Source organism: Stegodyphus dumicola, chromosome 6, assembly GCF_044657685.1.
Source record: "Stegodyphus dumicola isolate Sdum_Otavi_A_Nest chromosome 6, ASM4465768v1".
NCBI lineage: Eukaryota > Metazoa > Arthropoda > Arachnida > Araneae > Eresidae > Stegodyphus > Stegodyphus dumicola.
The window spans coordinates 185,607,871-185,623,312 of NC_140773.1; the positions used below are offsets into that span (position 1 = coordinate 185,607,871).

The following is a 15,442-nucleotide window of genomic DNA, read 5'->3' on the forward strand; positions in this document are numbered from 1 at the left end:
AGGGGGAAAACCTTACGCTGCACTTTGATCCTATTTTAAGTCGGCTTCCGGCCTTGGAGGAAGGGGTACCTATGTCTCCGTCGTAATCTGCACGTTTCTATTTTTTTTTTTTCTTTCTTTGTTCTTGTCTCGCGAGTTATTTTTTATTTTTATTTTACCCAGCGTTCACCATGTTTCCCTGTATAGCTGCAGCTCGTCGTTTCGCTTCGCGTTAATTGAACAAGTAAGTTTCTTGTTCATAGATCTTCAGAAAATCATTTTCTGTGCAAGGGAATTGTGGGATTTTACGGCTTGCTTTCTTTTACCCTTTTTTTTAATTGCAATTAGTGTATTCTTCGGTTTTAAGAAAGTATTAATAACATCCCGGAGTGAATGGACTTTCTAGCCATTCATGTTTTCGTATTACATTTATCGTAGTACACAGATTGTTGCAAATGAATTATAATTATTTACTTGCATTTTCATGATACTTATATTTCTTCACAATAAGCTTTCAGTTGTTGATGATGACGAACAGTTGTTGATTAACGAACGTTAACAATTAGTTTTACCTGGGAAAAAAATGCTTCAACAATTTTTGTTAAAAATTGCTTCATGATCGAATATCCTGAAATTAACATCCAAATACTATTTCTTGTGGACAATAAAAACTTAATTTATAATCACTGAATTAAATAATTTCCAATATTTTTTTTTTGTTTAAATATTTATAAATTCTCAAGATTTTCAGTAAATCAAAGGTTAAAATTTTATTTATTTTTATTGCTTTCCATTAACATTTTCCTTGAAAGTGATCACTTTAATAATGCCAATGATATATAACAGTGATTTTCATGTTATTTAGAACTATGCGTTTTATACAGATGATAATTTGATATTTTTACAGAAATATCGATACGATTTCTAGCTAATTCATTGATCAAATAATTAAATCTGTCCATCGAGATGTAAACTACAATTTTGCATTTTTACATCCTTCGAGAACTGAAGATCTACTAACAGATCTACAAATAGAGTTTATTTCTGTCTTTCCGTCTTTATTTAGACTCTAGTTTATACTATATTTTAGTCCAAACAATTCTAAAAAGATCATCGATCAAGTAACATATGTTTCGCAATATTTTCGGTGATAATCTTAAAAATACGTTTCGTCTTGATGTGTTCGGAAATGGAATTGGAAATCGTATGTTTCCAATCCAAGTTTTAAAATTACAGATGCTTATGAAAGTTCAAACTTCATTTAAATTATATTCATCCTTTAAAGCAAAGTGAAACTGAAATAGCTTTGATTTCATTTATATTTTCCTGGGGTATATTACTTCTGTGAGAATTATTTTAAATCTTTGAGTGAAAAACAAAGTAATTCCTAGTTTTCCGCAAAGTTTCCTTTAAATGATGATTTTATTGAAAAACTTAAATATGTTGTCAAAGCATCATACGATACGGAAAGTTTGAGATTTATTATCCAAATTATCAAGCACAAGAGCATTTACCTTTATTGTAAGGGATGTTAGTTTATTTGCAAAGAACTCAACACATTTATTGGATATTCAGACTTCTTTGTTTGTTATATGTTGTATCTATTAATTTTAGCAGTTTTAGCATTGCAAGTCTAAAGAACTGATATTTCACATCCATAAGGATTTTTGAAATACTTTTAAACATTTTAAATTTTACATTTTTCTTATTTTTTTCAATTTCTACATTTACTATATAATCCATCTATAAAGGAGAAAGTATTCTCTCCATTCATTTCGAGCCCAAACTATGCGAACAGCAGAGTTTATTTATTGTATTGTCATTAGAAGTGATATTTTAATATATTCACACATTGCCAAAAGTAGTGAACATGATATCCAACTTGCTACAAGAAGCTTTCGAGTTGCATTTGTCTAATTCCGAGCAAACTTGCTAACACAACTAAATACTTTAGGATACAATTAACTAGGAATCAAGGTACTTAAAAAACTCGCTTCTGTTAATACTATTATAATTCGGATATTTTTTAAACCATCTTCTCTAATACTAGTACTATACAGGGTGTTTAAAAAAATCTTTGTTAACAGTATTATGTTTAGTATATAAAAAACTGCGTAAATTATAATTTAGAGATTTAAAAAAAGTGTCTTTTAGAATTTGAAATGATTAGACTATATGCTTCTCTAGATATCTGCTTACATTCATCATGTCTATTTAAATAATTTAATCTTTTAATTGGCTGCAACATGTGATTAAGCGTTGATTGCATCAATAAGAGTAAATTTTCAACGAACAATGCAGTTCACATGCAATAAGATAGCATAGCTGACGATAGCGGTGCATTTTTATGAAGCAGTGTAACTGCCATGCTGACAGTCTCCATTTTAGACATGATAAATTTATTTCCTTCTTGAATACTTTAAATCTTAATCTTATTTAGTATTAACATTTCCGATAACATCTTTCCTCCTGATGCAATTTCTGTGTATGTCATTCTCGATTTATTAAAAAAATAGCCGACGGGGTTTATTTTTGGCAACTCACTCATAATAACATAGTACTGGAAGACCATAATTTTGGTGTCACAGATTGAACCCTAATCTATGCTTTTATCTCCGTATAGTTCCTAAAGGTTGCCTCCTTCCTTTTTTGTAGAACGTTATAATTTTTGGTAAAACAATATAATTAAAACAATACTTTTAATAATTAATTTAAGTAAACTATAAAAAATTCAGCAGTGTATTGTAATAATATAATAATAATGTAATTTTAATTTAAAACTGCCTAAATATTTTCATAATTCTAGAATCCCGCATAAGTAATATCATGTGGTTTGTCAAAATGTTTGTATAAATTTATACAGTATTTCTTTTATATTTTTAATTTTTATATTTTAGGTGTGAATCATTAAAAATTATGTTCTAATAATTTTTTCTCATAGGGATAGAACCAAGCCAAATATTTTTTTATCTGACACGCAGTAGCTAATTTTTATAATTTACTTGTTCATACTTTCTTTCTTTCCACCGACAGCGAGGCAGCCGGTCCACTGGGTAGTTAGCATATCGGCCAGGTAGCCCCGCTGACGGAAATAACTTGAACAAAAGACACACTTATAAATATATATTGTGCTCAAGACGACTGCTGGGGGCAGTGACTTGTTCATACTATAGATCTACTTTATTACAGATCTCAGATCACAGCATCCAATCAGAAAAAAAAACTGAAATTAAATTTTAATTTGTTGAAATTAGCTGAATATAATAAATATCTAGCCTGAAGTTGGAAGAGATATCTGCGAATATAAAATTTTAAAATGAGCCAAAAACCAGCTTTAGTGTGGTGTAAATTTTGAATAGAATTCTGCCGATTTTAAGTCGATCATATACAGGTCCCTCTTCTTCGGGAACATAACTTTTTCCTTTTTGAAAAAGAAGGACTTGCATTTGAGAGCCTTCGAATTCGATAGAGTTTTGTTCAAAATCTACACCAAACTAAGGGCGATTTTTTGCCTACTTTAGAATATCTACCATATTTAATGTATTAAATGGATGCTAGTTTATTTAATATTTAGTGTATAAAAGCATGCTAATATTTTTATGCATTAAACAGTAATATATAAAAGCATTAAACAATTATAAAAGAATATTTAATGTATAAAAGGATTTTAGCAGTTCTGTTTCAATATAAGTAAGTGAACTTAAGTCTGCAAATTCGGTATCATATTCTTTCATAACTAATTAATAGATTTTTAAAAACTGGTATATATATATATATATAATATATATAAAGATGATGAAGTCAGTTGATAAGCACAGGATGTTTCGATTCTGCATACTTTCCAGCGAAATGCACTCGTGGACATCTTAGTCAATCCTTTTCTTCAACAACAACAACAATAAAAATAAACCAATTAACCAATGAACCAATGAAATAAACCAATGAACAACAACTACAACAACAATAAAAATAAACCAATTAAATTAAATAAATAAAATAAAACTGAAGAAATTCGAAAAGCACACGAGCCTCTTTCTTAAAATTATACAGCTTGTAAATTTACATGCTGATAGCACGAGACCAGAACGTAGAAAAAAGAGAATTAACTTAGAAATTAAACTCTAGATTTTGTTATTAGTTATTTAGCATTATTACTTAAGAGGATAAGGATATGAAAGGATATGATTTTTTTAATGTTATTGTTATAAGCGAATGTGCATAGAGCGTTATATAAGCGGTATAACGGTATAGCGTTATAATATTGTTACAAAATGTCCAGCTGCGTTAAGATAGCTTGCCCGCAAAGCGGTTTTAGGGTTTCCAGAAAATGGTAGGTGAAGGCAGATTTTCCAGATTTGACGCGAAATCTCCCATTTGGCAACAAAATTGGCGATATGCCATAGACGGACGGAGAACATTCTAGAACGAATTCTTACCGGTTTGGGCCAGAATGTTCTCGAAGACAGGCCAAAAGCTTTATAATCCCTGCCTGTACGCGGAGTAGCAGTGTATCGTGATTTAGTGCATTGCGAGAGTTTATCGTCAGTGCATCGTGAGTGTATCGTTGAATTTTATCTTGAGTGGGCTGAGCTCCGAGATCTATCGACCGAGTCACGAGCTGTACTCTAGTGTTTTACCGTGAAGCTGTCTTTACGGTTATAGCCTGAAGGCTGTGTTTCTGATTGTTTCAGTGTTTGTCAAAGTTTTTCGACAACTGTAAACGTAATTTTGTAACTATCCTGAGTAATATTGGCTAAATAAATTGTGTTTTGTTTCTTCATCAAATGTTGTCATCAATCACTCCAAAGCCACGAACCCGTAGAACGCAACAATATGTAAGTACTAAATAGAGTCTGCTAATGAAAATGTGATATGCATCAGAAACTTGAATTTTAAACTGCTAATATTTTTAGGATAAAAAAGGAAATCCACAAATTAAATTTAGTTATTTTAAACTAAAACTAAGCTGTCATCTGAAATATTAAACTTAATTTAGAGACGTTGAATGCTGAATCCTTTTAAAAACTTTTGAAATACTTTTTGTCTTAATAATTATTTATAATTTTATTTTATAATAATGCTATTAGCCGTAATAATTAATGGATTTCTAAATACAACAGACCATAAATTTTGATCATAATAATTTCAGAAAACTAAACACAATTCTTAATTTGAAAATCCTAATGAAATCAAAATATTCATTCCAAAAGAAATTTGAACAGTTCTTGTTTTCGTGATTGTGATGAAGTTTTTGGCAAAACTTCCATTATTTTTCATGCCCACGAGTCGCAAGTCTATAAGACTGTTGAACATTAGTAGTTCAACTGGCCCAATGTACTGTCTCTATGCTTATAAACTGTCTTAGCTTTCTGCATGTATAAGTGAATACGAGCCAGTTTTCCTTACAAAATTCTCTATAGAGGTATTTTTGCTTTTAGACAGATAGCCTCTCATGCATTAATGTAATAAATTAAACAAGCAAACAATTAAACATTTTCTTATTGCTGCGTGCGTATGGGTTCGTAATGGACTGAATGCACACAGAATCGATGATAACACAGTAGAATTTATTTTCCCAAAAGAAACATTTTACAGTTCTGAAACATTCTACAAAAGTACACATACAGCTCTTTAGTATAAAAGAGCACAATCAGTAGTTAGGACATCAAACTACTAATAACGTCAAACACAACGCAATGCAAAGCGTGTCCAAACAGCGAAGCTCGGACGAAAATCTCTCATTACTCCAAAGTCAGCTCTGAACTAAAAACTGAGAGCTGATGCTGTTTTCGTTTTATATAGTTTTCTTCTCGGCAGCCGGGAAATTTTCAGTGCTTTCCCTTTCTCGAAATTTCTGAAAGGCATATACGGTTACAGTTATATATTACATATTTTTATTACATTATGCAATAGTAAATCATTCTAAAATGCAATAGAACACTATATTTAATAAATATCTGAAAAGTTAATTTAAAAGTTTGCACATTAATTTACAAAATCTTTCTGAATTCTATATGTTGAAGTAAACTCTAAACTTGTAAAACTTTCCTTATATGTGATTGTTACGTAAATATTGAGTAATACACCATATATAGAAGTGGGCGGGATACCACGGGCATTTTACAAGTAGTTTACGAGTATAGTCCCATCGCACCCCCAGTTTTGATGCTGAACACCTCAGGGGAAGTTTCCCACCCTTCTTCTTCTACCACCAAACCACTCGAGGCGACTTTCAGTTCGATGATATTTTGAGTACTTCCGTGAAGCACTGATACACCATATATTTACGAACATCCAAGTCTTCTCCTGAGTGGGTACCCGGGCCCATTGATGCGGGGTCCAGCTGTGGTAGCCGCTATATCGATCATGGCAGCAATATTTAATAGCAGTCGATAGCTGAGAGCAGGCAAGGCCACCAGTACGTTACCATGAGATCAACAGGTGCTGTCGTTCGATTACAACTCCCTATCTTTAATAGTAAGGAAATTACAAATTGCAGTTTTAACAAGAATTTATGTAATTTCCTTAATATTTAATAATAAGAGAATTACGTAAAGGAGATTCATTTAATATGTTTTCAGATATAGTCTGCATAGTGTCATTTATTCAGCACAGTGAGTGGAAGTTAGGCAATAAGGATAGAAGGATATGAATGGTTTAATTTGAAGCATGCCCAAATGAAAATAACGGAAGATTCATGGCACTTCGCTTGTCAAAAAGTTTCCACTTATCTTTCTGAAGGTGAAAAAATACACTGTTGCAACATAGTTGCAGCTTTTTTAAGATTATAAAGCTTATTGGCAGATTGCTAAGAGGGAGGATGTCTTAGAGTACTCCTTACATTTAAAAATAATTTTTATTCAGATAAATTATTAAAACGATATCCATCATAGCATAGCCATATCGTTACCAACTCTTACCACATCTTTGATAAATTTTAGTTTTTTCTTAGACTGGTGTTTAAAGGTGGAATGTAAAATAATAATTATTTCTAGACGACACAGAACAGAATAAGCGCATTCTTTAAATTTAAACCTTGCAGTGATTTTTTGAAACTTTAATATTTTGCTGAAAACGGGTTTTAAAAACATGCTTACCCTAAAAGATTCCATACTATTCTTGAAGGAACGCTGCTAGAAAAAGGAATAGAAAGTCAAGTAAATAAATAAAAGGAATTGAAAGCATAAAATATTTTATTGAAATGCCTTAATATATGACTAATTATGTAACTAAACGTATTATATAACCAAACAAAAAGCAAAAGTAAGTTTTAAAGTATACCCTCTATTCTGCTTCATTTATAACATCTACTTCATGCTACATGTTTTATTATATTAATAGCTCAAACATGAAGGCATATTTTCTCCATGTTAATTCTCCTACATATCATTTAGCGTTAGCTTTGTGATCTGGGAAAATATTATATGGATTTTAATTGTTTGAGCGAGTGTTGGCTGCTCAATGTAAGTACCCATATTTATCCTTTAACTCTCATGTTATATTCAAAGACGTGGCGTCTTATGTATTTTCTGATGTACTTCAAAATTTTCAAATATGTCAAGAACTTTGCTATATTTTTATTAGTAAAAGTAGTCTGATAAATTCACCTGATCAGTATTTACCAAAATCGTGAGCAATGAAATTAAATTGAACTAGATTTCCAGACAAATGAACAAAAACAGCCAGTGTCTTATGATCGTAACAGCTGTAGATAAACGTAGGTCATTTTATAAGAGGAATTTTACTTCACTGATGAGATACATTAATCTGGTAAATTCATCGGGCTACTTTCAAAGTGACTAATAAGAGTAGAAAAGATCTCGATATCCATGAAAATACAAGAATTGTTTTTAACCTAACACTATTTAGAGCCATGTTTAGCTCGATCTATCAGTTAGAATGCCACCAGAATTGGTAAAGGGATATATGACCACAAAGGGAAAAAAGATTTCTTTAAAAAAAAATAATTAGTTCCGAAAGAGCCGATAGAGGAAATATGGTGCTGTTCTAGGCTACGCAACGGAAAATTTGCGTGAAACATAGGTAAAATTTGAAAATGCAAATACTCGGTTACGCAAGCAACAGAAGCGTCAGCAATTCAGTCTCTCTCATTACCGCAGTACACGTTAGTTGGAAAATATTTTATCTTCATTAATCGAATGCAACCGCAGCTTTTTGCGAGTTTAGAAGTCGTAATAATATATGCAAAGATCCTCTATCAAGTAATGAATTGAAAGACATGATTCAGAATTTTGAAGAAACAGGATCCTACTTTTAGTTTGGTAGAAGGCGAGAACCGGTGTCAGAATATATAGTGACTGATGTCGTAACTGTAATCACTTGTCGCAATAGCACCATTACTGGTGGTAGCAGTGAGCGTGGAATAGTGCGACAATTGGATTTGAAGCTTTCAACGGTACGGTAAATCTTGGAAAAAGTTCTTCACATATATTCATGCAAGATACGCCGCTTTCAGGAATTAAAACACAACAATTATGATAAACGGGTAACATTTGCTGTGACATTTTTTGCCAGGATGGAGGTCGACGATGCTTGGCTGTGAAGAATTCTGTGAGAAGATGAGGCTCATTTTCACCTAAATGGGCTGTTAACATTCATAGCTCTTGAATATGGGCATCCAGGTTATTCCATGGTGCTTAGGAAATCCCACTGCATTTACCAAAAGTCACTGTTTTGTGTAGCTTCACAACAGATTATATCAGCGTTACTACGCAAAGGAACCGTTACTATGTACCGTTAGCATATTTCACAAATGCACATCTGTGTAGCCACCGAGGGAGGGGCTTCTAGGATGCACCAATGGGCTTCCAGTGATATTTCTATCATGTCAAATAATCCTTTGGCGCGCTTTAAGCAAAGATGGTTGGAAACATTTTGTCATGCAATTTCCGTTACAAAATAATTAAAGCACAGTCGATTTCTTCTTAAAATTTTCATTGTGAAGTTAGATAAAATGTAAGCAACTGTGAAGATTTCGCTACCTTATTGACAGAATTTAAAAAGAAATACAAACACATGTTGGATACTCCGCAAAACTTTGATTGATCAATCTCGGTTTCTGTTTTCAAGGAACTGCATTTGTCAGCATTCTTCATATCGTAAAGTAAAGGTATGCTCTTAAAAGTTCTATAACAGTTATGTAGCATTTTGTATTTAAGCGTAATTGACTGCAAAATGGTATTTGTAATTATTATTTAAAATTTGTTTCAGTTCCTACATTTAGTTCAGACGAAAAAACATATATTTCTAGACATTTGGAATACAAATTGCCTTACGAGTTTTAAATGCAATTGCGTAAATTTATTGAGAGTAATTTAAAAACTCTCAATAAAATTATGCAATTCCATATTATTATTATATCTATATCTTGCGTCTGCGTCAAGAAACAGCATTTAAGCTAGATTCATTTAATTATTCAGACTTCAGTATACTATTTAAAATATTATGAATGCTTTTATTTTGCAAAGAGAAAAACTATGCAACGAATAAAAGAAAAATAAATGCACATTTAAAATGTTACTAATATTTAAGCGGAACCATACCTGTACTAAAAAGTACGAACATTTTTCATATAGAATTTTATTTTAATTAGAGTTACTCATAACTCATCAGAATTAGTTTGGTGTTGTAAATGCTATGTCAAATTGAAAAAAACTTGAAATACATAACCACAGATCAAAATATGTTTTCTCAGTGTTTTTTTAGGAATTTCATTCGTGCTGCTACAGTTGCATAATGTTGTTTAAAACTTTACTTCAGTAAGCAAAGTTCTTCTGTATTAATTTCCGTTAAATGATTTTAACATTAAACTACCTTTTAATCAGGTCATACAGAATATATATTTTGAATCTTACGCTTTCAAAAACAAAAAATACAAGCTCTGAAATAAGAAAATACTAGATTCATTGTAACACTTCCAGGCGTTCTCAGCTTAATAATATATACAGTGATGGCCAAAATTGTGGACACTTTTGGAAATTATGTTTTTGAACTTTGTATATTTTTTAACTTATAGAAAATGTTACGTTTCACAAAATGCAAACTTGTATATATCATTTTAAAGAGAATTTATTACTGAATTCAATACAAAACACACAAGTCAATTATTTGCAATACAAAAAAAAATGTTATATGTACTTTATAAATAAAAAACACAGTTATGAAGTGGTTTGTAATGTCTAGCTTTCCTGGCCAATCACTGTTCTTGTTCTGAGAACCAATCAAATGTTAGTAACTGCCAGTAGAAGCTGACATCATGTTTACACTTGAAACAATTCATTACTTTGCTTTGTTCTATAGAAGGAGGACCTGTTTCTTATACACTGCAATTACAAGAAGGAATTTTTGTAAAAATTTTTAATATTTAGTCAAGAAGCAATGACATCGGATAAGAGAGTAGATTGGACACCTAGAAAGAGATGTAATATTATTGTGTTACGAGAAAGTGGTCTTTCCTATGCTGAAATTGCAAGACAGGTGGGTGGTTCAGTGACTACATCTGGAGTCCGAAAGTATTGTTTACGATATCAGGAGACAAATTCAATAAAAAAACAAAGAAGAAAAAGGCCGAAAAAGGTGCACCACATCTATTGATGACAGAAGAATAAAAAGACTATGTCTCCAAGATAGAAAATGTCATCAGCGGCCATCAGAAGTGATCTGAATGATGCTGGTGTTTCTGTCAGTTCAAGAACAATCAGGAGAAGATTAACAGATGTTGGACTGAGAGGTAGAATTCCACGAAAAAAGCCTTACCAATTGTGGCCACCTCTGTATATATATACACACTTGAATTCTCTTAATCCACAGGTGTTAGTAAACGCATAATATTAGAGGCTAATTGTAGCTTGAGTCATTATCTCGATTTTTCAAAATATCAATGCGTGATAAAAATCGAGAAAGTGAAATGTCAGCGATTAAATAAACTCATAAAGCGAAAGCACTACGAGAATTTCTTCTATTACGCCACATATTTATGACTGCGAAAGAAATAGAAATTAAAACGTAAACAACATACGCCCATATGCCGAGTTTCAAAGATTCACCGTTACAAGAGCAATAGAAGCTGATTGGTCCATTTTCGAAAGCCCTCCCTCAGTGGCTACGCTGATGTGCACTTGTGAAATATGCGTACCGTTACTACGCAAAAGTATTATGATATACTGACTAGTTCTGTCATTCTACAACTTTAGCAGAGAGAATTGCTGTATCAGGTAACTTTTATGCAGGATGGAGCACCACGGCACTGCCATCACTTTATAGAATAGAGGAGTCGCTTTTTCTTCTTGCACCGCTCCCCGAATCCAATCATATGCGACTTTTTCCTATGAGATATTTAAAGTTAAAAGTCTATCTCTGCTTGAGTCCCGACCTCGAAGACCTTAAAGGACAACAGATCACGAGCTGTGCTTAGCATTCCTGGTGGCATGTTGCGTTTTGTCGTCAAAAATATTGTGTACGAGATGCAGTGTGTGATCCAGGAGAAGGTGGTCACATTGTAAGAGGGCTATGGCCTCGTCGAAGAAACGCTTTTATTGAATAAAGTGTTATAATGCACTGAAAAGGCATCATTGTAACCCTTGGAGGCAGTTCATTTGTTGCATTAAAGCGGTTATTGCACTGAAATATCTTTATTATTCATTTGTCTAGTTTTCAGCTGTGTAGATTAGATCCCTACGTGGGCCCTCCCTGACTCGGGGGAAGGGCGTCAACGGGTGAGTAGGCTGTGCTGCTTACGCATGGAGGTAGGAAGTAAGAGTCCTACCTCCATGTGCTTACGCGGTTAATCGGCCTCGACCTCCCCCTCCTTCCGCCGAGCTGATCACTTGCTCTGTCACTTTTAATGGAAATGGATAATATGGGGAAGATCATCGGCCTTCAACTATACAGCTACCATTTCTACAGTAGTCCGTTTAGGCGCACCAGGGGCTCATAACGGTACTGTCAAGTCTGACTCGGGCTGTGTGACTGCCAGATGTTTTTTAAATAATTTCTGAGGAGTTGGACATTATAACCATGTGTGGGCTGCCCGACGATCTAGGTTTGAATGTTTTTCTCTCTAGTGCACTGCGTAGACTAGAAAACTAGAACAGCACCTCATATTCTTCTATCGGCAACTTTCGGAACTAATTTTGTTTCACAGTATTTTTTTCTCCGTGTCGTCATTAGTCCTTCTACCAAATTTGTTGGTACAGCTGATTGATCGAGCTATAGATGGCTCTGAGTAGTGTCAGTTTAAAAACAAACATGACCGCGCCATACCTACCTTCCTACCCTCCCGTATGTAGAAAACTTCCATATCGAACATATATCGCCAGATGGCTTTTGTGCATGTATTATCTTCTAAACTATAGGAATTCTGAATTAAATAAAAGGTGATCATTCTAATATAATAAAAAGTATTTTATTACCATATTTACATTTCTATAAATTTATATAGCGATTGTTATATTTTAAAAGTTGCTTTCTGTATTAGTTTGAAAAAATTGTTTACGTAATCTTGAGTCCTACCTTTAGACTTTAGGCCTGTGGATCTTTAGGCCTTCGCGCAGCCTACTGAAGCCCAGCTCTTTTACTTCCCAGTTCTTGAATGAAAGTATAATTTCAATCGGAGTCTAAGATAGGATGATTTTCAGTATTTTAATTTGTTATTTTATAAATATTATATTTATATATATATATATATTGTTTCAAAAGAATATATTTAATTTAAATACAAATTTAATTAATTCTTTGCGCCATTGCTGCAAGGAATGAAATTTAAATTTTAACAAACATGTATATACGTAAAAAAGCAAATTTAATGTTAAAATAATTTAAAAAAATGTGCAAACATATAAAAGATTTAATTTTCGAACTAATCTACAATATCATTTAAATTCAGATAGCACAAGCAAATCAAGTGCAAAACGAAACCATGAAAATAATTTCACCAATTTAGAAAATTAAAATTAATCTAATTTTTTTTTTTTTAAATGCATAAGTGAATGACTGTTGAGCAGGCAGGAGACAGACGTATCAAGGGGAAGTTGCCTCCAAACCTAACTCTTCAATCATTCAATTCGTGTTTCGTCATTCATGCAGGCAAGTGTAAAAGTCAAAACCAAAAGTAAATATAAAGTAAAGAAATACCTATAAAGTGGTACCTTGAGAAATTATCAAATAAAAATTAAAGGTCTAAAAGGAAAATACCAATAATGAAGTATTTTGAGAAATAAGCAATGTGAAGTCTAGTATTAAATTAAATTATTTAAAAAATTAAATTTTCCAGAAAAATTAATTTAGAAACCCTTGTTTACAGAAACCTCCCCGACACGAATATGCATATCAATCAAAAAGAAACTCAAAAGGAATTAGACATAATTTATATAAACCAGTAAGAACCTAAAAAGAACTAATTCATAACTTATAAAAAACAAATATACACTTAAAAATATAATTACATATTTAGAAAATACTTAAATACTACATAAAAAATACTTAAAAGTAAGTAAATAGTAAGTTTTAATTCTAACTTACCTACCATATTAGCGTTGGGTCTGCAAAAATGTTTCCTAAGTGATGTAAGTGTGTTCTGCAAATTGTATAGATGGCGCTTATGTAAGTAAAGTTGAGTGCCAAGCTGCTATCTTTGTTTTATTAAAAATTTTGTAAACTTAAATATTAAAATATTTAAATAATATAAATCTAGAAGAAATCAAAGAATATCCTAAAAGTATATAATTCAAGTTTTAATTTTAACTGACCAACTATTTATGATAGGGAGTTTAGTAGCTGAGCCAATCAATAGATGTAAGTTTGCTCTGCAAATATCATAAAAAGAGTACTCAAATTGAAGTAAAGTAGAGTTAAGTTGTTATTGTGAATTAATAAATGTAAACTTGTTTGTAATGTTAAAAGTGTGTTCTGTTGCAAAATTATGTAAATAATGCAAATAATAAAGTTAAGTGAAAAAATTATTTTTTTGTGAAAATTGCAAAAAGTAATTAAGTAAAACTGAAATGTTTTAAATTTTTAAAAATGTTTTTGAAAATTTAAAATTTTAAAAAATCTTAAAATGTCTTTAAAAAATTCCCCAAATTTTTTTAAGTAAAATTTAAATTTTGAAATGAATTCCCTAAAAAATTTTTTATTTATTAAATTTAAAGAAAGAAAATGTAAGTTAAAGCAAATTCTCAGAAATTTCCTAGAAATTTCCCAAAAATTCCTTAAAAAATGTTTATTAAAAGCTAAATTTAAAGAAAGAAAATATTGAAAGTTTTAATAAACTTGATTCCAACTGGTATATCAAAACTTTACTAAATACTGGTTAAAGTATGGAAAATTAGAAGAAGTCACTCAATTCGGGCTGTAATTGAGACTTTTGAAAAGAGTTGGCCCTTTATTAGTAAAAGGAAAGAATCTAGTATTGATTAAATATACATATTTACAAATTTATTTACAATAAAAATTTACAAGATAATTCCTTTACTCTTCTAAATCCTCCCTTACCCTCCAGCTAAGGTTTAAGGTAATGTTATCATACCATAAAGAGCTAAAAAATTATAAAGTTAATGCCTGCCTTTTTAATTTTTAAATTAATGAATTTTGGTGGTACTTGGTTATCAACTTGAACATTAATTAGCTTTATTATTTCTTCCTTTAAATCTTCTATTTCAGTACATATATTTTTTATTCTGATTATTTGGCTATGAAACGTGTTTTCTATTACTTTTCTAGAAATATTAGAGTTCCAAGTAATTAGCTTAATAGTATGAAAATGGAAATTCCTTCTTTTATCATATAATTTAACTTTGCTGTGCTTAATAATTAGCAGGTCTAGGTATTCAATAGTATCTTGATTCGTATTCGTTTTATTAAGTGTTAAACTATTTGGGTAAATTTTGATTTGCTCAAAGGCAGAATTATTATTGAAAGTTATAATATCATCTATGTATCTAAATGTATTATATATATATATTTTTTCGGGACAATTCATATTATTTAATTTTTTTTTTTTTTTTTTTTTTTAATTTTTCGTTACACAAGAGCTTCAATTGTCTGTTTCGGCGAAACGCGTAATGGTGTTAGCCTGTTTCGACTTTTAACTGAAATTTCCTTTGAAAAGCCAGGTTGGAAGTCTAATTAGGCTAATTTACCATTTTCCGCTTTGTAATTTTTATAATTTTTGTAATTTGATTTTTTTCATATGTTTTAATTTTGTTTTAACTTGTTCCGTCGTTCAGTTTTTTTATATGTTTTAACTTTTCACTTATCACATCGATAGGTTTTACTGTATTTTTTGCCATTCACATGTTTCCAACGATTGATTTTAACAGTTTTATTTTCTGCATTTTATTTCGCGTGTAGGCTATTTTTTCCCCCTTCAATGTTATTACTTTAAAAAATACTGCGTTGAACTATTTCTTGGAGCCACAGCTCCTGGTAACATTTCGGCGAGCTC

At 31.4% G+C, this 15,442-nt stretch overlaps 1 protein-coding gene across 3 annotated transcripts in view; it reads left to right on the forward strand.

Annotated features, from left to right (window-relative positions):
• Positions 1 to 15,442, forward strand: part of LOC118182364 (cytochrome b5-like) — a 121,737-nt gene that overhangs the window by 81,980 nt on the left and 24,315 nt on the right. The window contains exon 1 of one of the 3 annotated variants that reach the window (XM_085819272.1): positions 88 to 223. The exons of the other annotated variants lie outside the window; for them this stretch is intronic. The gene's annotated coding sequence lies outside the window, so the exon portion shown is untranslated. Of the gene's footprint in view, positions 1 to 87; positions 224 to 15,442 lie in introns of those variants that run through there. 3 annotated transcript variants of the gene reach the window in all.